This window comes from Anolis carolinensis, chromosome 5 (genome assembly GCF_035594765.1).
Source record: "Anolis carolinensis isolate JA03-04 chromosome 5, rAnoCar3.1.pri, whole genome shotgun sequence".
Taxonomy (NCBI): domain Eukaryota; kingdom Metazoa; phylum Chordata; class Lepidosauria; order Squamata; family Dactyloidae; genus Anolis; species Anolis carolinensis.
Genome location: NC_085845.1, coordinates 189,879,127 through 189,906,261, shown reverse-complemented (window position 1 = coordinate 189,906,261; position 27,135 = coordinate 189,879,127). Strand labels below are relative to the sequence as shown.

Genomic DNA, 27,135 nt, shown 5'->3' with positions numbered 1-27,135 from the left:
TACCTCATTTGTTTGTTTGTATTTATTCTAAAGCGTGGTTTACAGCCCTTGTTCAATCAATTTCAAAGTGGTTTACAATGGGTTCAGTTTTTTTCCTTTTACATTTTAGCCTTTTTTGTTTTTGTTTGGGTTGTCGTTGTTGTTGTTTTTGGTTTAAGATGCCATAGGCACATCTACTCTGAGCCATTATCCCAAAGGAAAAGTGAATCAGCTCTGTGGTGGCTGCATGACACACCATGAAGCTTATTTAAGTTAAGAAAGTCTTGAACTGCAAAAAAAATCATGTTGCTCCAAATTGTCCCCAAAAATCCTGAGCAAACTGTTGACTTTAGACTCATGTAAGAAGTTGGGGTGGCTCCAAAATGAAGTTGGCCAAACTGTTTCCATGGCCATCCTGTATTCCCTGGGCTTGGACAGCCCAAAGACATAGCACGATACTCACTGCCCTTCTCCTATTCCCATTATAATAGAAGCCAGTGAGTACAACATGGCTACTGTCTGTCTCCTGTTTCCCATCAACTATGTTATTGAAAAACTGGACCCTAAATTATGAAATATATGATTTGTGAGACACAGTTCCATTGAGACATACAGCAAGCCCATCTTTCCCTTTGTCTTGTAGTAACCCTTCATGAAATGCTTTGGAAGCAATTCCTCAAATTACCATATTCCTAGGGAGACTTGGGGAAAAAACACCCAATAGGCTCATGTCAGAGCTATGGGTCCTTTTTCCTATTTTGCCTGATACGATCTGAGAATGTTTCCTCTTCCATACCCCAAGCTTGACCCATGCTTGAGACACCCACTGAGATGGCCATCATCCTAATGAACCCATTGTTTATCTGGACTAACACCACTGTATCCACCAGAGCCAGGGCAATAAGCCCATTATCGATTGCCACACCACATTCCTTTCTAACCACATCCTCTGAGGGACAAATCAATAAACAGACATAGTCTTCTCCAATGACAGTATATTGAAGTTTCTCACCAAAGCAAGATCCATCCAGCAGTGATGTCAGATGGAGTCCTGGACTACTCAGGGAATGGATCCTCTGTGGACAATTGTTTAGCCAATCAGGAGCCAGCGAGTTAACTTGAATAGCTGTCAAAATGTAATAAATATGCCCTTTATTCACAATTGCAATATGTCAGGTTTTTTGGAGTGCTTTCTCCACTGACATCCTCTCTAGCCATTGAGAAGAAACCTCTGATTTTGCCTTCAACCTATTTACGTCTCATTGAGCCTTCTGGGAAGCTAGACACACCGGGCCCCCAAACCCGCGATTCCTGCAGATGTTGGAATCACAAAACAACAATTTAACAGTTATTCAATGGGTGTCCTCTAGTTGGGATTAATAAACAAAGTTCAAGCCAATGACATGTCAAAACCATCCACAACTGAGTAGAGTTGGGATGCACAGTCTTATGCTTCTACTTAGTTGTGGATTATCTCATCCATTTGTCTGTTTAAAAAATGTGAAAGCCCAAACTCTTTAAACTAGTAAGGCAGGAAAAATAGCTTTTCTTTTGTTCCCAGAAATGTGTTCTGATAACAGGAATTATGCAGAATGTCAAGCTTGAGGTTAGTTAGGACTATTGACTATCCAAAGCCTGAGAGGAAAAAGCCATTCCCTGATGGTTGAATGCTAATATGCCTTCCAGAACATGTTTTTCTATCCACTTGATAGCCTATTAAGTTTATACAAGAGATTATACTAGAACAAGCCCAGTAACACTCATGCAGTCCTCACAAACTCAAGCAGGAAAATGTCCACCTTAAATATTCAGTGTCCTTGTTCGGAATTAAATGATGTTGTCATTAAGAAAAAAAATAAGAAAGGAGGCCCTTATTGGTTTATTTTCTAGTCAGCAAGAGCAATAAAAGTGTATGTATCAAATCATTTGGTAAAAGTCCCATTTACTTCACTAACATTGCATAAATTGAATAATTTCAATATTTGGGTTCTTGTGCATTTTCCGGGCTGTATGGCCATGTCCCAGAAGATTCTCTCCTGACGTTTCACCACATCTAAACGCCAGTAGAGAATGCTTCTGGAAAATGGCCATGCAGCTCAGAAAATGCACAACAACCCAATGATCCTGGCCATGAAAGCCTTCAACAAAAAATTTCAGTCTTTGTTGCATTTAATCAAAAGCTGTTTTAAACTTAGTGGAGAATGCAGCAAGAACCCATAGGAATATTGTTTGATTTTGAACCATGTTTGAAATCCAAATGAACTCGTGACATTCCAATTCATTTAAAATTTTCAAAACTATTAAAATGTCTGTGTGTACACACACACACACACATATATTTCTTTCAAATAATTATGAAAACATGGCTCCAGTTAGTATGAATCAACTTTTGGGAAGGAAGGAAGGTAGGCAAGCAATTTATTCCCCAAAATCTCTTTGGATTAAGTTTTTTCTTCTTTTTTTAAAATTTAACAATATTGTACACTGCTGTCCAACTCTAACAGAGCAATTGCATTCACATCTAGTCAGAAATAAGTCCTATTGCATTCAGAAGCATATATACACAATGGGTTACAGCCCTTGAAATGCAAAATGCACTTGGAAGATTTCTTTTCCTGGGAAATAAGCTGGTAAAAATATTTTGTGTTACCAATATCTCAGTAAGGTACTGGGAAAACTTTCTATTTTTTTCAAAGCATCTTTTAGATTTATGATAGTAAGCTCTTCAATAGGAACCAATCCTGTGTTCAGGTTCTAGCATTCTGGTAAATGACAGCAAAGGCTCTCGTATATCAGACAAACATTATTTTTAGAATTTTCTGCAAACAAGTTTGACTTCACATTTAGCACAGTCACGTCACTTTTAACATACTGTGACTGGCTGCTTTGAAGTGATTCAGAACAGAGATGTGAAAGATGTTGAGCCATTCACCCTCTCAATGGACCTGATGGTTTACAAGGTGGCAACAGGTGCTGCCAGTTGACTGGAGCTACGCAGCAACCATGTTAATTTCTCATAGACCAAAGGTGGAAATTCTACATCTCTCAACATTCCTTGTCATCTAATATCCTAGCAAGGAGTTCCACGATTAGCAGTCCTATAAAATTTATACCCTCCCACAATTCCAATTTTGTAGGACGAATCTCAGTTAATCATCTGTCATCCCACTTTTTCAACTGCTTTAAAAATGTCCCAGTTTCTCTCTTGTCCTTTGGATTTCCCTTTGAATTAAGTCAATTCCTGGAAACTGAACTGAAAGTGCAATGTAGTTTTCACTCAATTAACTCAGCGGTGGAAAGAGAAGAGAAGGGTGCAGAAACTTCCCTTTCCTTCAAAGAATGGTAATCATGGTTTCACAGGCTTGTGTACTCAGAACCTATCTTACAATGGAGTTATCTTTGTTCAACAAGGGGTAGAACAGAGTTATCAGAATGAATAGTAAGAGGTTCAAAGTTTTTGGTTGGGAAACCCAACCTTGGCAATATCTAAGTCATCTGGGCATGCTTTCTCAGCATAATCTAAGTTTATTTTTAGATGTCGTATCTCAGTGTGAAAGTTTTTTCTGTGTTGTGTCAGTGTTGTTAAAATTCTAGTGTAAGTGCCTTCAAGCACAAATTCTTCTATGCAGAAAGATGTAACATTGTAGCTTAGAGTGTAACAGAGCAAACACATTCACATGGAAGTAAACTAGCCCCACTGAACTCATTGGGACTTGATTTAAAGGGACAATGTTTACTTTAATAGAATTGTATTAATAGAATAGTAGTTATAACGTAAGAGAAGAAATTTTGTTGTTGTGTGCCTTCAAGTAATTTCCAAATTATGGTGACTCTAAAACGAACCTAACAAGGGGCTTTTTGGCAAAAGATTTCAGAGAGGAGTTGCCTTTGCTTTCCTCTAGATTAAGTGTGACTTGCCCAAGGACACCCAATGAGTTTATATGGCTACGTGGGAACTTGAACCTTGGTCTCCAAAGTCAGACGACTCATCACATTGACTTCTTGCTCCGTCCTAGGACACATCTGGAACAGAGCCAGGATGGAGACTGCCAAAGCCCTTCTCATTAGGGCAACTTCGAGCAGGGCTTCATCCTGGAAGAGTCACAGAGAACACTGGAGGCTGTGTTCTCATTACTTAGAATGGGCCAGTATGAGAGGAAGCCATGTGGCGACATTTTCCCCCGTGTGATGGGGAAAGCAGCGATGTGGGGTGCAGGGCAACAGTTTCCCCCACGCTCACGGATTCGCCATGCTGCCCAGCAAATCCCCCCACTATCGCCTACATTTGGGACCTCAGTGTGATGAGGTTCATAGTCTTGTACCATATTGGCTCTCAAGGGAAGTAATAGTCCTGCAATGTTGTATACCACACAGCTCTAAACTGGAGTATTGCATTCAGTTCTGGGCATATTATTTCAGGAAAGATATAGAAAAGCTTACGCAGATTGAGAAAAGCCCAACAAAGATAGTAAGAGATATGAAGAGCAAAACCTATGAAGAGAGGTCGAGGGACCTGGGCATGTTTGTCCTGGTGAAGAGAAGACTAAGGAGTGACATGAATGCGCTCTTTAAATATCTAAGGGACTGTCACAGGCAGGAGAGTGGAGGCTTATTCTTTGCTTCCCCAGAGTATAGGACCAGGTCTAATGATTTGATGTTACAAAAGAGTAAATTTCAGTTGAGCACTAGAAGGAACTTCTTAAGAGTAAGAGATGTACCTAGGAATGTGGTGGGGTCACTTTCTCTGTCTCTCTCTGTCCCTATCTAGGTAGTGTTGGGGATTTGTCTATCACACATGCTCAGAACAATTAACCAAAGGAATGCTTATTGCACCTTTTCTTGCACGTGGATTCCCTTTCATGTTTAAAAAAGGGGAACATTCTCCTTTGTTGAAGATAGCCAGGGTAAGTTGTCCTTTCTCTCAGCATTTGAGTGTTCATTTCTTTTTGCTATGAGAGGAATTGAGTTCTCTCTCTCTTCTTTGACTTTTGAGAGAACCTTTACTCCTATTTTTGCCAGGATTTATCTTTCTACTTGGATTTATTCTGTCTAAGGAAGTTCCAACCTGTATGACAAGTTTGCACTAGTTTGTAAGTAAAATACCATTCTGGTTTGTTGTTTAGTTTAGTTTTGTTGGGGGTTTTTTTTGGTCCCTTATTTTTACTAATGAATGCATGGATGGAAAAAATGGGGACTGGGATTTCAAACTTTCCCTAAAGTTTACTCCTTATTTGTTCATCCAGCTACTTTGCTACTTTATGAAAAGAGACATACGGCTTGTATATTTTAAGAGTGTTTAATCTTAACAAGTTAAACAGCCTGGTCAAATGGCCAGATAGTCCCATCTGTTAGGTATTTTATCATGAAAGCATTTGGTCCAATGTTAAAATTGGGAGGCAGGAATAAATTGTTAATTATTCTGAACTAAACCTTTCATGGTGACCACTTTGCAAGGTCAGTGTTCCATTTATGACAGTATTTGGGTGGTAGGAGAAAGGAGAAGGATGTAATAGATTGTATTCTTCCAGTGCTTTCAGGGTTTCTAAAAAGGCAGGGGGTTGTCAATTCCAAGTGCCATACCTTTTGAAACAAACATGACTCACAGCCCAGAGGAGATGGTATGTGTGGGTTGGAAACCCCATTAAACTATTCAGCTTCAGAGTGCACTCTTTATTGCTTCTAGAAAGTGCACTTTTGTGTTGTTAAACTTAGGTTGGGAGATAATTGTGGAAAATAATAGGATGAACAGTCAGGCCTTTCCCTCAAATAGGTAAAGATGAAAAGGAAAATCATGTAGGAAAAAAGATGTTGCACACAAATGGCAGGATGATTTTCAGATACAGTACAATCTCTGTATCCGTGGCAGATGCATTCCTGAATTTACCATGAAAGCAGAAAAACCATAGGTAATAATGAACTTGACTGCAATGAATAACTTCTGCTCAACTTTATGGTGATTTCCAATGGAAGCACATCATAGCATTGTCTGGAAAACTTAGACAATTTCTAGAGGATGCTGGCAGCAGAATGTGCATTGCATCGTTGATTATGGCCCAGGTTCATTGCCAGTTTGTTTGCTTAATGTAATAAAGTCCTTAGCATGTGCATGTATGTATGGTAATTTTTCTTAATTAATATAAGTCTTCTTGGGAGGGTGTTTTACCCAAAGAGGCAGATTCAGATATTCAAAAGAAATTGTAAACTTATAAGATGCCTTTAATTAGATGTCATTCCTACACCACCACTACCCTGTCTGGTTTCTGTGCATTCTGAGGTACGTAGGATGCTGGCTGTGCCAGGGATGAGGCTGTTGTTGGTACATCAGATGCAGCTCATAGAATCATAGAATCATAGAATCATAGAATAGTAGAGTTGGAAGAGACCTCAAGGGCCATCTAGTCCAACCCCCCGCTAAGAAGCAGGAAATCGCATTCAAAGCACCCCCGACAGATGGCCATCCAGCCTCTGCTTAAAAGCCTCCAAAGAAGGAGCCTCCACCACAGTCCGGGGGAGAGAGTTCCACTGCCGAACAGCCCTCACAGTGAGGAAGTTCTTCCTGATGTTCAGGTGGAATCTCCTTTCCTGTAGTTTGAAGCCATTGTTCCGTGTCCTAGTCTGCAGGGCAGCAGAAAATAAGCTTGCTCCCTCCTCCCTATGACTTCCCCTCACATATTTGTACATGGCTATCATGTCTCCTCTCAGCCTTCTCTTCTGCAGGCTAAACATGCCCAGCTCTTTAAGCCTCTCCTCATAGGGCTTGTTCTCCAGACCCTTAATCATTTTAGTTGCCCTCCTCTGGATGCTTTCCAGCTTGTCAGCATCTCCCTTCATCTGCGGTGCCCAAAACTGGACACAGTATTCCAGGTGTGGTCTGACCAAGGCAGAATAGAGGGGGAGCATGACTTCCCTGGATCTAGACGTTATTCCCCTATTGATGCAGGCCAAAATCCCATTGGCTTTTTTAGCTGCCGCGTCACATTGTAGGCTCATGTTTAACTTGTTGTCCACGAGGACTCCAAGATCTTTTTCGCACACACTGCTGTCAAGCCAGGCGTCCCCCATTCTGTATCTTTGATTTCCATTTTTTCTGCCGAAGTGAAGTATCTTGCATTTGTCCCTGTTGAACTTCATTTTGTTAGTTTCGGCCCATCTCTCTAGTCTGTCAAGATCGTTTTGAATTCTGCTCCTGTCTTCTGGAGTGTTAGCTATCCCTCCGAGTTTGGTGTCATCTGCAAACTTGATGATCGTGCCTTCTAACCCTTCGTCTAAGTCGTTAATAAAGATGTTGAACAGAACCGGGCCCAGGACGGAGCCCTGCGGCACTCCACTTGTCACTTCTTTCCATGATGAAGACGACGCATTGGTGAGCACCCTTTGGGTTCGTTCGCTTAGCCAATTACAGATCCACCTAACCGTAGTTTTGTCTAGCCCACATTTTACTAGTTTGTTTGCCAGAAGGTCGTGGGGGACTTTGTCGAAGGCCTTACTGAAATCTAGATATGCTACATCCACGGCATTCCCTGTATCGACCCAACTCGTAACTCTATCGAAAAAAGAGATCAGATTAGTCTGGCATGACTTGTTTTTGGTAAATCCGTGTTGACTATTAGCAATGACCGCATTTGTTTCTAAGTGTTTGCAGACCACTTCCTTAATGATCTTTTCCAGAATCTTGCCTGGTATTGATGTGAGGCTGACCGGACGGTAATTGTTTGGGTCGTTCTTTTTTTCCCTTCTTGAAGATAGGGACCACATTCGCCCTCCTCCAATCTGCTGGGACTTCTCCTGTTCTCCAAGAACTCTCGAAGATGATTGCCAGTGGTTCTGAAATAACTTCCGCTAGTTCCTTCAATACTCTTGGATGTAGCTGATCTGGCCCTGAGGACTTGAATTCGTTTAGAGTGGCCAGGTGTTCCTGGACAACTTGTTTCCCTATTTGGGGTTGGATTTCCCCCAATCCTTCGTCCATTCCATGTTGCTGAGGTTGAAGATGGCTTTCTTTTTGTGAGAAGACCGAGGCAAAGAAGGCATTAAGCAGTTCTGCCTTTTCCCTATCCCCTGTCACCATCACCCCATCTACTCCTTGCAGTGGCCCTATCGCCTCCTTTTTCTTCCTTTTTCTACCAACATAAGCAAAAAAACCTTTTTTGTTGTTTTTTATGTCCCTGGCAAGCCTGAGCTCATTTTGCGCTTTAGCCTTGCGAACCTTTTCCCTACAGGAGTTGGCTATACGTTTGAATTCTTCTTTGGTGATTTCTCCCCTTTTCCACTTCTTGTGCATGTCACTTTTGAGCTTTAGCTCAGTTAGAAGTTCTTTGGACATCCATTCTGGCTTCTTTGCACTTGTCTTATTTTTCTTCTTTGTTGGCACTGTTTGCATTTGCGCCTTGAGTATTTCACTTTTGAAAAACTCCCATCCATCCTTAACTCCCTTGTTTTTTAATATCGGCGTCCATGGAATGCCGCTCAGTAATTCCTTCATTTTTTGGAAGTCAGCTCTCTTAAAGTCCAGAATGCGTGTTTGACTTGTCTTAGTTTCAGCATTCCTTTGTATTGCAAACTGCAGGAGCACATGGTCACTTGCCCCTAAGGATCCAACCACTTCAACTGTATTGATCAGGTCTTCCACATTTGTTAAGATTAGATCAAGAGTTGCTGATCCCCTTGTTGCCTCTTCTACCTTCTGGACCATAAAATTATCTGCAAGGCAAGTGAGGAATTTGTTGGACTTTGTACTCTTGGCTGAGTTTGTTTTCCAGCAGATATCGGGATAATTGAAATCGCCCATGACTACTATATCTCTTCTTTGTGCCTGTTTGGTCAGCTGTTGACAGAAGGCTTCATCAAGTCCTTCATCCTGACTCGGAGGTCTGTAGTAGACACCCACGACAAGATCTTTTTGAGTCCCGGTTCCCTTGATTCTTATCCAGATGCTTTCAAGCTGGTTTCCCGGATTACAGTCTTGCATTTCTTCTGCAACGTAACTGTTTTTGACATATAAAGCTACTCCCCCTCCTCTCCCCTTTGTTCTATTTATGTGAAAGAGGTTATAGCCCTCAATGGTTAAATTCCAGTGATGGGAGTCATCCCACCAGGTTTCAGTGATGCCTATGACATCGTATGTGTGGTGCTGTGCTAGGAGTTGGAGTTCGTCTTGCTTATTTCCCATGCTCTGAGCATTAGTGTAAAGACATGTAAGCCCCTGTGACCTCCCCTCGAACTGTTTATTTGGGATTATTGTGCTCTCTGTACTTGGTCCTTGCTGTGTTTGTGCAGCCCTCCGTTTAGCCTTACGGCGGTTCCCTGTGGTCGTGGGTAATATAGTGTTCGCCAGGCTGTTGTTCCCCTCCCCCAGTGGATTTAGTTTAAAGTGCGCCTGATGAGGTTTGTGAGTCTGTGTGCAAAAAGATGTTTTCCTACTTGTGTGAGATGCACCCCATCGCTTGCCAGTAGTCCATCCTCTTGGAAGAGTAGACCATGGTCAAGGAAGCCAAAATGCTCCTCTTGACACCATTTTCTGAGCCAGTTATTGACCTGTACTATTTTTCCGGCCCTTGTAGAGCCATGTCCTACAACGGGGAGGAGGGATGAAAAGATCACATGTACATTATACAGTTTTAGCTTTGTTCCCAGAGCTCGAAAATCATTTGTGATCTTTTGAAAAGTATGCCTAGCGGTGTCATTGGTACCTACATGAATCAACATAAGGTGGGGAGGGTGATGGGGCTTTAGGAGCCTGCTGAGCCTCTGAGTGATATGGTGTATTTTTGCCCCCGGGAGGCAGCATGTTTCTCGAGCCATCCCATCCGGTCTGGAAATGATGGCTTCCGTTCCTCTAAGGAGGGAGTCACCTACTACCAAGACCTGTTTCCTTTGAGGATTGACAGGGTCCCTTTTGTGCAAGACAGTGTGTATGTCCCCTGAAGAGTGTTCCTGTTGAAGTGAATCATGTAGGTGTAAAGTGTTGTCCTCCTCCTCAACATCCCCAGTGCATTCATCAATGACAATCCATTGAGATACATCCGAGAGCCCATTACTCTCCCAAGGATGTTCCTGTTGCTCCTGGTCTATGATTGGGGATGGAGCATTTGCATGATTACATAAGTGTGACTGTGGTGATGCACTGTCCCTGTCAGGGCTATCCCCTGCGCATTGATCCAGGATGGTCCACTGAGTGGTATCTAAGAAACTGTGGTCCTCCACAAGATGTGTTTCCTGATTGTATGTTAATGATGTAAGAATTTCAAATCTGTTGTGTAAATGCAGCTGAGCAGAGGAGTTCTGCGGAGGCTGCCTGGTCCTGCGTCTCCTTCTATGGGTGACCTCCTTCCAAGCCTGAGGGTTGTCTACCCTTGAGTTGATCTCCCCATAAGGTTCCTGATCATGGTCTTGGTGGTGTTGGTGTGATGCAGGCTGCTGATCTACAGCAGCGTGTTGTGCAGTGTCCAAGAAGAGCTCGAGTGCCTGAATGTCCTTAAGGGTCTTAATACGGTGCTCGAGCTGTTGGATCCTCTGCTCCATCAGAGTCATCTGTTTGCATTTGGAGCAGATGTAGTTGTCTAGTTTTTGTGTGAAAAAGCGGAACATGCCACAGCTGGTGCATGTGATGGGAATGTTTTGCTTTTGTTGCATCTCTTGGTGAGCGTGGTGGCCAAGTGGGATCTTTGTACAGTTAAGTAATATGCACACACTTTATGTGCAGACTGCAACAAACCACGTCTTTGTGTATTTGTTTATGTTGCTTTGTTTCCTGTATGTACTGCAAAGGATAGTTAGTAAAGGTGCCTTTTCTGCCCTTCTGGGATCAGGCTCTGGCAGAAACTCACACTGGCAAATAAAGCTTTCCCAGAAACTCAATTAACAGGGGACAATGCCTGCTGTCAATCAACTTAAGTACCTGGCTCTCTTTCAACACAACAGTCACACAACAGTTAGACTTTGACCACAGGAGCCAAGCCCAAACTCAGTTTAAAATCTTAGCCAAATCTTAGCCAAATCCTACCTGAAGCCAGGGAGCAAAAATGTCCTCCTGCTTCCTCTGCTTCTGCGAGAACCAACTGCCCTTCTGGGATCAGGCTCTGGCAGAAACTCACACTGGCAAATAAAGCTTTCCCAGAAACTCAATTAACAGGGGACAATGCCTGCTGTCAATCAACTTAAGTACCTGGCTCTCTTTCAACACAACAGTCACACAACAGTTAGACTTTGACCACAGGAGCCAAGCCCAAACTCAGTTTAAAATCTTAGCCAAATCTTAGCCAAATCCTACCTGAAGCCAGGGAGCAAAAATGTCCTCCTGCTTCCTCTGCTTCTGCGAGAACCAACTGCCAAGAACAAGAGGCATTAAATGGATGCCAGAGCATTATCACCAAGATTGCTATCATTACCGATATCTTACTTATCAGCACATTGTCTGATGCACTCCTGTTATATTTCTATGCCTAGGAACAGTAGGTGTTGGGACTGAAAAAAGAACATGTACAATTCTATGCATGTCCAATTGAAATTAAGGCTCAATATTTTAATGAAGCTTATGGCCAGTCAATTATGGATGTATTTGGATCTTTTTATAGTGTTTAATAGCAGGTAAGGCAAGGGAGGGGTTCTTAAGAAGAACTGAATTGTAGAGGAAGAGTTTATTCCTTAATCCCTTGACTATATCATTTTCCCTCATTGATGTTCCCATGGAACATCATCCTCTAGCTCAGTGGTTCTCAATTTATGGGTCCCCAGATTTTTTGGCCTTCAACTCCCAAAAATCCTAATAGCTGGTAAACTGGCTGGGATTTCTGGAAGTTGTAAGCTAAATCACCTGGGAACCCACAGGTTGAGAACCACTTCTCCAGCTTTTTGCCCTAGGGAAGAACTCAGACAAATAGCCAAAGGAGCAATTCATATCTTAAATATGACAATACCAGTGATGACCTTTATATGTTCTCTCAAAAGTCAAATAGCAGTTCAGGGGGACAAAGGAGGTAATTGAAAACATGGTGTAAGTGGGACAAAATGAACATTCCTCTTCTGAGAGTACTCTTCTTTGGCTTCTAGTTCATAGTAGTAGCTTTTGACCTCTTACAACTATGTTAAAATGAACTAGATATTAGACTGAAAAAATGAGTCCAAAAAGTGAAGATGTTTTATGTCCTATTCTCTGACCTAAATGGGTAGAAGATAGAAAAGTACATTGGGGGGGGGGGCAAAATGAGGTCTTTCACCTTCAAATAAGAATTTCCCTTTTCCCTCCATGAGATTTTCTTTCAGCCCCAAAGTCTTGCATTGCAAAGAGGAAGACACTGAAATCTTACATTTGCTGTGCTTGCATTATCTTAGTGACTTTGTCCTCGCCTTTTCTTTGGACACTTAAACTGTATTTCTAAAAACTTTCACTGAAGGTTAAAGTTTTCATCATGCGTGAAATTAAGAAACTGAAGAAAACTTTCATGGCCATTGTAACAACTGTCCCAGATGTTACAACTTTAATACTAAAGCTTCACTTTAGTGATGTTGGATTTTTTCCTGGAATTTTGGAGTTGAACTGGGTGGCCCTTGTGCTCTTCTTCAACTCTAGATTCGATAAGTAACGGAAGTTTGGTTGAGACACACCAAATTCAATTAGGCACAGAAGGATAAAAAAAATCATACACATGTTACAGAAAGGGGGTGATACAAATAACATTAGGAGTAATGTCAACTTCTCTCCTGACACTGTGCTTTTTAAAAAAGAAAGAGAGAGAGATGTCAGCTTGGGGAAAAAATAGGAAGCTTTGGGACGGAAGTAGCAAATGATCTTTATCGAAATGAACATCCTGCTGTCAAATGGATGGTTTCAGCATTCTGCCTTGATGTTTAAAAAATATTATTTTCAAAAGCATTCACTCATACCACAATTACCAGTTAAGATAGTGACGTGACAGTGCTGAACATTTATTGTCTCAATTTAAAAGAAAAGAGAGCAGCAGACAAATTTAGCCTAACTAATGAGGCTTAATTCTTTCCCTCTCCATTCTTTCGAACCCAATTCTGGCTAGGAAAAAAAGTTTCATCACTTTGAGTCTGCTTCCATTCCTCCAGTTATGCTGTTAAATTAGTGGAGTAAGGAAGTGCCCTGAGAGCCAGCTTGGTGTAGCATTGTAAGTGTTGAACTATGATTCTTTAGACCGGGGTTTGAATCCCTGCTTGGCCATGGAAACCCACTGGTTCACCTTTAAACAAGTCACACTTGATTGTTATAAGCTGGAAATGATCTGAAGGCACACAACAGCAGCAACAAATGCTCTTGGTTAGGGCCTTCATTGTAGATGTTTCTCCACTATGTATACTTTAGATTATTCTAACAAATCCTTCATTTATTTGTCAACAAGAAAGAACATGCCTTCAATGCCAACCATTCAATGCGTCTTTAGGCCTATGATTTCCAAATATGGCAGAAGACTTTGGGCTCAGCATCATAGTGACTAATGCTTTAGCAACCATAGAATCACAACACATTTGTTTATTTAATTACTTATTAACGTAATTGTTGCATATTTGAGAGATGGTACCAGTCATGCTCCTATTGGATTTTTCCCCAACCATTTAATTTACACACCCAAGGTCCATTTTCTGGTATTGTGGCTAACAAGGGACATTCTTCGTCTTCTTCACCCAGCTGGCACCAACAGCAGAGCCTTTCATCACAAGATTCGCATGGACTTTTTGGATTCTGATGAAATTTCTCATGGGAGACCTGATATATCGCAGGAGGTCCTCCCCATGTGAGACCTGTGGTGATCCACCTGGCCTGGCCATACTGAGATCCAGAAATCTAAAATCTAAGTTCCAGATGATAATCAAAGCACTGGAGGAGGGAGTGGGAGGACATGTGCCCTTGAAATAAATAACTGTTGTATTCATTAACTGGCAAACCTTGGACTAAATTAAAATGGGTTGCTTCTGTGTATTCAGAAGTATCATTGGTAAAATGGTCTACATTAGCAGCCTCGGATAAATCCCAATTAGACTACAAGACATCTCCTCCTCCAGGGAAGCGAGCAGCAGTAAAAGACAATCAGCACATTTTGGAAGTGTTAAACACTTTGCAGAATTGCACATCATCTGAGTCTGCCAAAAAAGTGTGTGTGTGGTGGGAATCACCAGTTGTCCTTGTACAAGTAGTTTCTGCAAACCGAGAAACATAAAGGTGTTACTATCCAAACACCTAAGTTGTGAAACCTTTTCCTTTCTTCAAATATTTTCATTTCTGCATTTACTGGTTTCAGATAGACAAATATATGCAGAGAGATTTACACATCTGTGCATGTTTTCAGAACCTGTAAACCACTTTAATCCCAATTTTGGGAGAAGGGTGGGAACATAAATAATGCTAATAAGAATGGTTTGGTTTTTTTCGTGACAGGAGTGACTTGAGAAACTGCAAGTCATTTCTGGTGTGAGAGAATTGGCCGTCTGCAAAGATGTTGCCTAGGGGATGCCCAAATGTTTTGATGTTTTTACCATCCCGTGGAAGGCTTCTCTCATGTCTCTGCATGGGAAGCTGGAGCTGACAGAGGGAGCTCACCCGTTGTCCTCAGATTCGAACTGCCGGTCAGCAGCCCTGCTGGCACAAGGGTTTAAAAAAATTAGAAGAATAAAAATCAGCGTGTTGTCCTTCTAGGTTACCAGCTGTAAGATATCTGCTTGAAAAGACTCACTAGATGTTACTTGGTAATGCTTTATGGTTGTATTAATATATTCTTAATCTTTAATATTGTAGTGGTTTGAGAGTCAGACTATGGCTCCGGAGATGAGTGTTCAAATCCCACTTGGTTATGGAAACCCACAGGGTGACTTTGGGAGGTCACACCCTCTCAACCTCAAAATCCCCTCTGAACAATCTTACCAGGAAACCCTAGGGTTTGCATAGGGTTGTCATACATTGGAAATGCTTTCAGGGCACACAACAGAAAATGATGTTTCATAAATTCTTAAAGTCAGAACAGACCTCGGACTATTTAGTCCCAATTCTGTGCCACATAATGATGGATTAGGGGCCGGGCTGTGGCACAGCTGTTGAACAGCTGCCTTAAATCACTCTGACCATGAGGTCATGAGTTCGAGGCCAGCCTGTGGCGGGGTGAGCACCCGTCAATTAAAAATAAAAAATAGCCCCTGCTCGTTGCTGACCTAGCAACCCGAAAGATAGTTGCATCTATCAAGTAGCAGATAAGGTACCACTTATAAAGTGGGGAGGCAAGATTAACTAATTTACGACCTGGAATGAGGAAGTGCCGTCAGTGTGGATGATGAAGCAGCTGCTCCCCCTGTAGCCAGAATCTAACATCCCCTCAGAAGAAGGTTAACTTGGCTCTGCGTGTGTCTCTCAGTCTCTGTTTGATGTGTTTATGGGCATTGAATGTTTGCCCTATGTGTGTTATAATGTGATCCGCCCTGAGTCCCCTTCGGGGTGAGAAGGGCGGAATATAAATACTGTAAATAAATAAATAAATAAATAAATAAATAAATTAGTGAGGATTCAAATCCTGTTCTTCAGAGCTGTAATCCAATCCTGAAACCAGTACACCAGGCTTGTTCTCATACTTAATAGTACGTAAAAGTAAACCCCTAAGCAGTGTAGAGCTGACCTCTGCTGTGGGAAACCATGCATTTTAGGATGTGAGACTAATATGAAGGATACAGACAAAGCTCTGAACAACCCCCAGCCATACACACATGAAAAAAGACTGATAATAATTCCAGCTCAATGACATAACTAAGATAAATGCCCCAAAATACCAATATATACTATTTGCATTGATATCTGAATAGCTTGGATATCATAGTATTTGTAACACACCATTAAATCCAGAGCCTGGGAGAAAAGTTAGTTACAACTCTCCGAATTCGCTACAGTCAGTAGTCATGCAGCATTTGGAGTCATGCAGACTCCAAAAAACCCAATGTTTCCAAATTCTACTTAAATTTCAAGGCCAATAAAACTAACTAAAATAGCAATATGTAAATGAAAATATGAGCTATTTCTGTCCTTAAAATTAGGCAGCAGCAGGGTATGTTTCACTTTTGGTTCTTCTGACATGACATGACTCACTGCAAAAGCAGTACCCACCATTACAAGAAATGCACAGATTATGGTTGAAAAGCACCAGATATTCCTTAACAAATATTGGGATGTTATCACATTATAAACCAGGGGAAATATACATTTTTTTTACTTGTAAAAAAAATCATTTCGGTGACAGCTGGGGTTTTCTATGCCAGGGCTGTGGTAGATCTTATCTAGGTTTTACAGTTATTCGCCATCTTGGTCAAAGAGACAGCTCCATACAGTTACGGAAACTTTCATCTAGTTAGTTAGGAGTTAACTAATAAATTAGAAGCTAAGATTTAAATAAAATACAATGTAAAATAAAATACAAATGACCTTGTCAAGCAGATCACTGAAATGTTGCTTGGCCACCTCTTGCTTATCAAAAAGGCGGGTCTTAGTAGGACATGGTAGAGATTTGATTTACTTTGGTGCCAAAGCTCTTACAGAACCAGTCTCCTTCCTTTGCTGTAAGGGTCCAACATCCCAAAAAACTCTACTACCAACCCAATATTCACAAGCTGGCATGCTTCCTTTTTACAAGGCAACAGAGTCCGACACTAGTTTTTATTGTTGATCTTCTGCATATATTAACCATTATTGGAATACGCATTTGGATTCTCTCAGAATTGATGGGATACAATCATATTACTGAAACGTGAACGCCAGATGCCGTTGTCATATTGGGGATGAGTTTTGAAATAATCAATTACCTCTTTCTGTCTGAATTGGGAAATTGTGCTAATTGCTCTCTGCCTTGGTTGGCTGCATCATAATAATGAGCTGCAGAAATAATACAAACAAACTCACAAATCCCATTCGAGTATCTTACTCTTGTGGAAATTGGCTAGTATTTTTCTTTGAAAGGTACCACATAAACTATCTAAAATGCAGAATGTTGTGATGATGTATGCTTTACTCAAATACAATACATTATTTGTGAGTTTATGTCTATGTTTACTTAGCTTGAGCTTATTAATTGATTATTTAATTAGCAGCTGTTATGTGTCTATTCAAAAGAGGTTTGCCATTGCCTTCTTCTGATGCTGAGAGAGAGTGGCTGCCCAAGGTCTCCCAGTGGGTTTCCATGGCTAAGTGGGGTTTACAACTGAGTGGTGGAAACTCAAGCTACTCAGATGTCAACGTGAATAATATTATTTTGACTGCCTTCTCTGCAATGATGGGACCAGCTTGACTTCCCTTGGGAGCGAATTCCATGATTGAAATGCTGCTATGCAGGAAACCCAGTCTTAGGCCGCATCTACACTGTAGAATTAATGCCGTTTTACACCACTTTAGCTGCCATAACTAAATGCTATGGAATCCTGGGAGTTATAGATCAGTGAGACACCAAAACTATTCATAAAGAAAACTGAAAACCCTTTAAAGCTGCAAATTCCAGGATTCCATAGCATTGAGTCATGGCAGTGAAAGTGATGAGAAACTGCACTAATTCGGCAATGTAGATGTATCCCTAGTCCCTTGGGTGTACATATACTATAGAGTAGTGGTTCTCATCCTGGGGCCCCCAGATGTTTTTGGCCTACAACCTGGGGAAATCCCAGCCAGTTTACTAGCTGTTAGGATTTCTGAGAGTTGAAGGCCAAAAACATCTGGGGACCCCAGGTTGAGAACCACTGCTATTGAGACTTTAATGTTGTATAGGTGCACATACGGTGCCAAGGAAGATCATGGTTTAAAGTCCTATGACAGAGCAACCTTGTGAAAGCTAAGCAGCATTGGGCACCTTGGTTGAGGGATACTGGGAGTTGTAATCCCTAAGGTCGCCTCTCCCAAGCTCTGGTGGAATATAAGCCCTATTCAAATCAATTGGATTTAGTTTGGAGTAAACATGGTAAGGATCAGGCTGATTACATGGTGCAAGGACTGGTAAATAAATATGCATCTATCCATTTCATTCAATCACAGAGCTGACAAGAATATAACCAATTATAAAGCATTTGTGCTAAAAGCAATAAATTGCTCTTGTGTTTTATCTATGCTTCAATTGCTTTGGATTGTTTGAAAAAAATGCACATTTCAGATGAACACATATCTTTTATTTATTTATTATTTTGGAAATCATACCCATCAAAAAATAAAACACAGCCTTCAAAAACAATGGTATGATATTTCGTATCTTTAAACACAAACCTGAAGATAATACTGTTAACTTGAAAGTCTTCCTTTGGACCAGAGCTATCAGAACAGCTTGGAAAGCTCCTTAAGAATTTTATTTATTTTACTTGTTGTATTTGAAGAGTAGCCCATTAGCAATACAGGTTGATTGTCCCTTATACAAAATGCCTGGAACCAGATGTGTTGTGGATTTGGAGGATTTGGGAATATTGACATTTATGTACATATAATAATATACTTTATTTATATTCCGCTCTATCTTCCTGAGGGGACTCAGGGCGGATTACAAGGTGCATATATGGCAAACATTCAATGCCGTTACACAATTAACCACAAAGACAGACAGTACATAAACAGAGGCAAGGCTTCCCTCTTTTTTTCATCTCTGGCATCTGGAGGCTGTGCTCGACTTGGCCATGGAGAAGTGCTGTTGTTTCATTTTTCTATGCCAAGGAGCCTGTTGTTCATGGATGCCTTCCTGATCGAATTGCCGGCATGTTTTCAGAGGTGCCTTTTTACCTCCCTGGCAAAGCAATACCTATTTATTCACATGTCTGTTTTTGAACTGCTAGGTAAGCAGAAGCTAGGGCTGACGGTGGGAGCTCACCTCAACCAGCGGCTTGAACTGCCAACCCTCTGGTCGACAAGATCTTCTGTAGCTGGCAGTTTAACCTGCTGTGCTAGCTTTCAAAGCACTTTTGAAAGTAATTAGAAATAGTTTTTCAGTAATCCTTTCTCAATTATCTTAACTCTTAACTTGTGCTGGTTTTCAAATATGGTTTCATTGCACTCTCATTAGTCCCAAAAAGTAATTAGTTGTTGATATCTACATTACGTGTAACTCGTTACTCTTAAATGCTGACTAAGGCCAGGTGTTTTCTGGAAATTGTAGACAGAAGACATCTGGAATTGAACACTGAAAGCTGTAGACCCTCCTAGATCATCTAATTACTTTTTTTCCTTTTTTGCAGGTAAGGGGAAAATATTCTTAAGTGCTTTCTCCAATCTATAGTTGTCATAGGAGTGTCTAAAAAGCCATCTTTCTATATGATAGAACTAGGTCTAATTTACCCATTAGACAAAACAACGTCATAAAGAATATCTGCCAACTACGCAATATAAAATTCACCATGCATCATGAAAAATAATTGCAATGCAATTACCTCCGAATTATAAAACCGTCAAATAGGTGCAATAAGACAAGAGCCTGGGAACATATGAAAAACTGCCTGCGCAGATATAATTATATACATTTGGGCTGAGGCTTTAAGAGAAAGAGAGAGTGACAGAAGAAATAGAAGAATAAAGCAGGTGCCAGTGAAAAGGACAGGCAAAATACGGCCAAAAACATTCATTGGGTGTTTTAATAGGCTTTAAACATTTGTTGAATGTGGATATATGCCAGATTGTAATTTTCTATTGCATAGCCTCCAACATTTCACAGATGAAAACTGGGACACATGTTATCTGGCAACATCAAAATATGGTCAAAATGGCAAAAGTTATTAATAAGGAGGGACAGACAAGTTGAGAGAGATTGCAGCAGTTTGCTTCTGCCTGAGCCTTCTGGGAAGCGCATGAGCCCGTTTTCCCTCCCTTATTCTAATAGTCAACTTCTTTTTGGACTTGTTTGCAGCAATTCAAGGAAGCAGAGAATAAGGGGAATGCAGGAGAAGAGAGAAACTGGGAAACTTTTAGTAGCAGCTGGAAAATGTGAAATGATAGAGATATAATCAGCACTATCCCTGCCAAACTGGGAGAGTTGGAGAGTTTAGAAGTCTTGAAAGTGGTTTGTGGATGCTGTGTGCTTTCAAGTCATTTCCAACCTATGGTGACTCTAAAGCAGATCTATTGCAAGGATTTCTTGATAAGCTTTTCTTCTTCAGAAGTCTGCCATTGACTTCCACTGAGAGAGTGTAACTTGCTCAAAGTCCCCTAGTGAGTTTGATTACTGAATGTGGATCTGAAGTCTCGTTCCTAGAATTTAAGGGGTGCATCTACATTATATAATTAATGCAGTTTGACACCACTTTAACTGGCATGGCTCAATGATAAGGAACCCTAGGAGTTGTAGTTTTACAAGGTCTTTAACTTTCTCTGTCAAAGAGTGTTGGAGCCTCATAGAATTACAGATCCCTGGATTCCAGAGCACTGAGCAAGGGCAGTTAAAACAGTGTCAATCTACATTCATTCTACATTGTAGATGCACCCATGGTCTCAGACATTACACCAGACTGACTCTAGAAAGTAGTTTAAGGCATTCAGAGTAGCAGTGTAGACAGGGATGGATTATAAATGGTCCAATTGCTCCTGGCCCCTCACTGATGGACCTTTGAAATGTGGATTACAAAGACTCCTATGTAGTTGAGCATTCTCAAGAATGATCAGTCAGAGGTCTGCTACTTCCACTTTCCCCTTTTGTCCTCAACTTATTTCTACTGCTGCAAACTGAGTCCAAATTTCAGAAGCAGTTAGTACTCCATTAACTCAACAAGGGGAAAAAAGAAGGCTCGGGCAAAAGGAAACTGCTGCAACCTTCACATTTAACCTGTAGGTTCTCTTTTTTCATTCCAATTATTGTTCTCTTTCTTTATAAAAAGCAAACTACATCAGCTGGGGAGGCTAATATGAAATTAAAGTAGACATGGGATGCATTTAACCTTCTGCTGCCTTCATTCAGTCCTGAATAAAATCACTTCTCTCAAAGGAGAACTTTGCATTGGAAGTTAGCTCAACTCTTCCTGAACAAAGCCTAAACAGTCTCCAATTGCGCCACTGTTTGTTTGCTTTCTAAGGGGTTTTCAATTTCAGCTGGAAATTGAGAGTTCTAATTACCATTAAGCCACGCACCACAGATCCTTCCTATGTGTGGTTACTTTAAAGTATCAAAAATATAAGTCTCAACTGCACGCTGGGCATTTAATGTAGTGTAAGTTAGTCTGAGCCAGCCAAAGGAAGAAACAACAGGGAATCTGTGAATCCAAAGATTGTTCCTTCGTACATGGATATCAATCTTTGGATATATTAAAGAAAAAATCCATTTCAAAATGCAGATTATTTTGCATTCTCAGAAATAAAAGGAAAAAATGAGATTTTTTAAAGTACTGGTAGACCTCTTCAATAGGTTCAGGCAAAAGCAAACAGCTACGGCATACCTGATCTTTCTGGTTTCCTCAGTAGTATCTTTTGCAATCTTGACCACACTTTGACCTTTTCTGGTCACGTATGCCCCAGTTTTCATCTTGGAAACAGCAGAAGGCATGAGAACTTTGGCTCTGTGTGTGTATGTATGGTTCACAATTTCTCCCCTTTTCTGCAGAAAGGTCCGCCAGCTGCAGCTGTCCCTCTACATTGAGGCTTTTGACATTAGTGGTTTTAATTATTCATGGATTTGATTTAAAATGTTCTCTTTAGGAATCTGTTGGTCACACTATGATCAACTTCCTCCAGTCATGCAAGAGGATGTAGAGATTTCTGGAGAGAACATTCTTCCAGGAATCTCTAGGTCCTCCACTCTGCTTATATGGTCAGCTTTTGGCTGAAGAACAGCATGGAGCAGATGTGGAAATTCCCAGAAATGTGTTATCTAAGATAAAAAGTAGCAATTTCTTTCTTTGAAGTTTTTCCACTTTTACATGGGACCTATACCCCTAACCCCAGTGAATGTGGAGGGCGGACTGTACTTCTTTTACTACAGTGGTTCTCAACCTGTGGGTCTCCAGATGTTTTGGCCTTCAACTCCCAGAAATCCTAACAGCTGGTAAACTGCCTGGGATTTCTGGGAGTTGTAGGCCAAAACACCTGGGAACTCACAGGTTAAGAACCACTGTCTACCAGAACTTCTGTGACTTTTATAGTAGTGCAGTAACATTTTTAACATCAACCAGAATGTCACCAAGGAGGGAACAATATTTCAGGATCCGTCAGGGCTCTCTGTCCACCTCAAGAAAGAAAAAGCCACAATTATTGTCTTTGGTCTTAATATAGTACCCTTCTGTAGATTTGGTTTGCCTTCTTTTGCGGACCCTCACAGCTATCATACATTGTGTCTGCCTCCTGTAATAAGATAGCTGTTATGGAGAAATCTTTTCACTAGCTGCCTGTCAAGAGAGGTGTTAAAGGTACAGGAGATTTGCCAAATAAATAAATAAATAAAAATAAAATAAAAAATGTCTGGCAGCTCTGTGCCTACACATGATTGATAGAAAAAATATGCTGCTATATGATTTTGGCTGCTAAACAATCTTCACTGCAGAGAGGTTGCTAATCGAAAAATATGATTTGTTTACATGGCCTTCAAATGTGTGAAACACTGAGCTGTTCGCCAGCACTAACTAGTAGGGAGCAAGCCCCCTTGAACTCACTAGACCATACTTTTGAGTAAATGCCCATAAAGTCAAATTGTAGGAAGTAGCTTGCCGGCTCCAGATACCTCCATTTCTCTGCCCTCCTTAGAGCAACTGGTATAATTAAGGCAGGGAAGAAACTGTATATACTCGAGAACAAGCCTAGTTTTTCAGCCCTTTTTTTAAGACTGAAAAAGCCCCCCTCAGCTTATACTCGGGTGAGGGTCCTGGTTGGCTTATATCTGGGTCAGCTTATACTCGAGAATATATGGTAGATTTGTTATTTTTCTCTATTATTGTTGCTACTATTACATTTATTTTACTCTATTTTTATTATTACTCTTAATACATTTATTATTTCACTCTGATATTATTATTATTATTATTATTATTATTATTATTATTATTACATTTACTATTTTACTGTATTTATTATTACATGTATTATTTTCCTGTATTTATTATTATTATTATTATTATTATTATTATTATTATTATTACTACATATATTACTTTATTATTATTAAAAGGATACATAAGCACATTGACATTGAAGAAGATGAGAATAATGATTTGATCAGAGTTGGACAGTCTTATCTTAAATTTGAGCTTTATGTAAATATTCAAAAACATTTAACCTACTGATGCCTCAATTAATGTAATTTTATTGGTATCTATTTTTATTTCTGAAATTTACCATCCTCGGCTTATCCTGGAGTCAATGTTTTCCCAGGTTTTTTGTGGTAAAATTAGGTGCCTCGGCTTATATTCGGGTCGGCTTATACTTAAGTATATACGGTACTTTAAAAATCTGGGTGCAAGCTTTTCTTTTAATTGTGCATTGGGAGGAAGAGAGATAAAATCATAGAATTGGAAGAGACCTCAAGGGGCATCCAGCCCAACCTCCTGCCAAGAAGCAGGAAAATCGCATTCAAAGTCCCCCCGACAGATGGCCATCCAGCCTCTGCTCCTTATTAGTAGTGAAAGCACCATTTAAGATGGGGAATTTCCTAATGCTTTGTTGCCAATATAAAGCATGAGCATCCAGACTAGAACCAGGAGTTATATTTGACTTGGGACTTATCTACACCTCAAATCCCAGACTCACCCCAAATTGACTGCTGGTGATTTCCGTGATGCACAGTGGCTTCCAGTGAGTGCCTCGGGTTTTTAAATTTTATTTAATCTGTCTTTGCCCCACTTTTAACAAAATATGGAGATACTCCAGAGTGTGATATCTAGCTAACAGGCTTGCTCAAAAAATTCGATTTCCCCGTTTATCGTTAGTAATTCGTTTGTTTTGTCGCTTTTGAAGCGATATTCGAATCGCATTATCCCGTCGTGTGGATCTCGCGGTTTCGAACCGCGATAGGCAATTTTTCTGATGTCGTCGGGTTTTTTTCGTTAGGTAAGCAAGCATTTGCAAATCACCCAAACTTGTTTCAGTGCACTGGGGCAACTTAGCATGTTGTTTCCACCTTGTGGCCAATCGGAGAGCACGTTTAACTCAGGGGAGGGGCTTGTACGTCCTGAATGAAAACTGCAGGGAGCCTCGTGGCTCATTCGGCCCAGGGATCTGGAGAGAGAGGGTTTCTTTCTCACTAGCTCATCCCTCAGTACCAGCAGAACTACTTGTAATGAGTACAGAGCAAGTAACATGAATACAACACTGCAGATAATTTCAAGAGCCACAGGTAAAAAATCACTTCTGTAGCCCTTTTATTTTCTTGCACTGCACAAATGGCTGGCTCTCTTAAGCTTATCAATGCTTGCAAAGTCTGGCAAACGGTGCAATTCCCATAATCCACACAAATAGAACTTGGGCAAAAGGGAGGCTGTATTTTTCCCTTTTATTTTCTTGCACATTAGTGCAGTAAGTGCACATTGGCTGGGTATCTTACTCCTATCAATGCTTGCAAAGTCTGGCAAACGGTGCAATTCCCATAATCCACACAAATAGAACTTGGGCAAAGGGGAGGCTGTATTTTCCCCTTTTATTTTCTTGCACATTAGTGCAGTAAGTGCACATTGGCTGGGTATCTTACTCCTATCAATGCTTGCAAAGTCTGGCAAACGGTGCAATTCCCATAATCCACACAAATAGAACTTGGGCAAAGGGGAGGCTGTATTTTCCCCTTTTATTTTCTTGCACATTAGTGCAGTAAGTGCACATTGGCTGGGTATCTTACTCCTATCAATGCTTGCAAAGTCTGGCAAACGGTGCAATTCCCATAATCCACACAAATAGAACTTGGGCAAAGGGGGGGCTGTATTTTTCCCTTTTATTTTCTTGCACATTAGTGCAGTAAGTGCACATTGGCTGGGTATCTTACTCCCCCCCCTCCTGGGCTGTTTTGGGCCACAGCGCATGTGCGTCCGCCATTAACGAATTACTTTTGAAACTAACGAATTTTCGTTAAATTCGGAAATTACATCAGAAACGAAACGCTAGCGCCCCCTACGTTTGAAGCAAGTTTAGAATCAATTTTTACGTGGATTGCTCAAGCCTACTAGCTAAGTGCAGCAGAGAAATGGAGGAAATGAGATTTAAGACACCCTAGCAGTGCAGATGTGTTCCAGGCCCATTTGGTATATGGGGTTACTACAGGGCAGATTTACAATAGGCTAACCTTAGTCTTCTGCTGTTGACCCAGCAGCGATTCAAATTCCCTTCCTTACCTTTATTCAAATGTATAAAGAAGCATGTTGGTTGATTTGCTCTGTTGTTTTTGCTCTGATTTTATACTGTTGTGTCCAGGCATGGCCCCATGTAAGCCTCCCCGAGTCCCTTCGGGGAGATGGGGCGGGGTATAAGAATAAAGTTATTATTATTATTATTATTATTATTATTATTATTATTATTATTATTATAAAATTTGAAACATTCATTGTCCTGTGGTCACCTAGAAATGGTCAAATCTTGGGAAAGTTATGTTTTGGACAGTAGTTCTCCAAATCCCTTAGCAATCATGGTCAGAGTTTTTCAAAAAACGCAACTTTTCCAAGTTCCCGAAACAGTCTTACATCTCTTTTTTGCCATCTTTATTTTTTGCTAGCACTTAGAAAAATCCCAGGACTGAAAAAAAAACCCCCGAGTTGAAATGTATAGCTACACTATACACTTTTATGCCACTTTAACTGCCATGGCTTAATCCCGTGGAATTTATAGTTCGATGAGATATTTGGAAGTCTCTACCAGACTGCTCTTCAGGGAAGTGCACTAGAAAATCCTAAGTATCTCATTGAACTGCAAATCCCAGAATTCCCATAGGAGCCATGACATTTTAACTGGCATCAAACTGCTATAATTATGTGAGATGGATACACCTGGGTTGGAAGAAGAGAAATGTGACCATCATTACATACCTGTTTGTGAAACTGGTGTCATGAGACTCAGCTCCTATATCTTTGGGTGTCTAGTCCTAAAGATTACAAAGAAGCACAAAAAAACCCATATGAGATATTTTCTTAGTGAGTAAAATCAATGTTGCCCAAAAGATTTCCCATAACCAAACAAGAAGACCTTAGTGCATATCTATCTCTTTCCGGCATTTACTATCTTGTCTCTTCTGACTGACCTATACCCCATTTGTATACTTTCTTCAGCTCATGTGGACCTTTCAAGAACATAGCAACACAGAGATAATCCTTCTTCCTGAAAGCACAATAAATCCAACAAATACATGCAGATTCACTTTAAAAAATGTAAACCCCACTTTCCTCAAATTGTTTGGCTTTCCAATAAATGTGAATGGTTTTAAGATGCGGGATTACCATAGAGACCGTGGGCTACAAATGGGAAATGTACCTCTTGAGGGTTATTCAGCCCAGCCCTCTGACTGCAGGGTCTTCATGCTGTGTGTTTGGTGACTATGCTCTGACCTTTGCATGTTGACAGGGAAGCAGACACCAACGGATTTACTCCCAAAAAAGCATATATTGGATTTCTCCTTAAATCTCCCCCACTCCTGGGCCATAGAATAAGTCATCTCAAGGCTCGGTGTCTTGCAGTACTCCTTTAAGAATAGAAGCCTCCCTTTTGCAGAAGCAAGAAAAGGGAAAGAAGACAGGTAAGAAAGGTTATAGTTATAACTACTATTTGAGACTGCTACTTGAAATCTGCAGAAGCAGCTATCTGTCCCAGCCCCAGGTTTCTAAACATGCTCTAAATTGACTTCTATCTCTTCTTATAAGCTCCAGGTTAATGCCAGAAAAGTACTTTGGGGCTGGGTTCTCTATAATGGAGTCATCTTTTTGTAAAAGCTACAAAGGATAAAAAGGAGAGGTATTGCCATTCCTATTTCTTACTGTTGGCTGTTAGAGATTAACCTAAAATGCTATTTAAAATTGGAGAGGTCAGTGAGCCTTCTAGATTCCTTGAATCACTTCACTTTGTGTATATATGTATATATCTCCCTGTGTGTATGTGTGCCTATTGAATTATGCTGACCCCATGAATTTTATAGTGTTTTCTTAGGTAAGGAATACCCCAGAGGTAGCTTTGCCAGCTCTTTCCTAGGGAATGAGAGTAGGGACGCAATTGTCTTATTGTGAGGATATTTGGAGTTGCTTAAATATGCCTTTTTGTCC

The 27,135-nt window shown here is 40.6% G+C and overlaps 1 protein-coding gene across 6 annotated transcripts in view; it reads left to right on the top strand.

Annotated features, from left to right (window-relative positions):
• Window positions 1–4,627: 4,627 nt before the first annotated feature.
• slc15a5 (solute carrier family 15 member 5) overlaps window positions 4,628–27,135 on the top strand; it is a 63,394-nt gene continuing 40,886 nt past the window's right edge. For 3 of the 6 annotated variants that reach the window (XM_008118626.3, XM_008118625.3, XM_008118617.3), the window contains exons 1-2: window positions 4,891–5,069; window positions 26,444–26,615. The gene's annotated coding sequence lies outside the window, so the exon portion shown is untranslated. The other 3 variants (XM_008118618.3, XM_008118619.3, XM_008118620.3) reach the window with 3 other exon arrangements.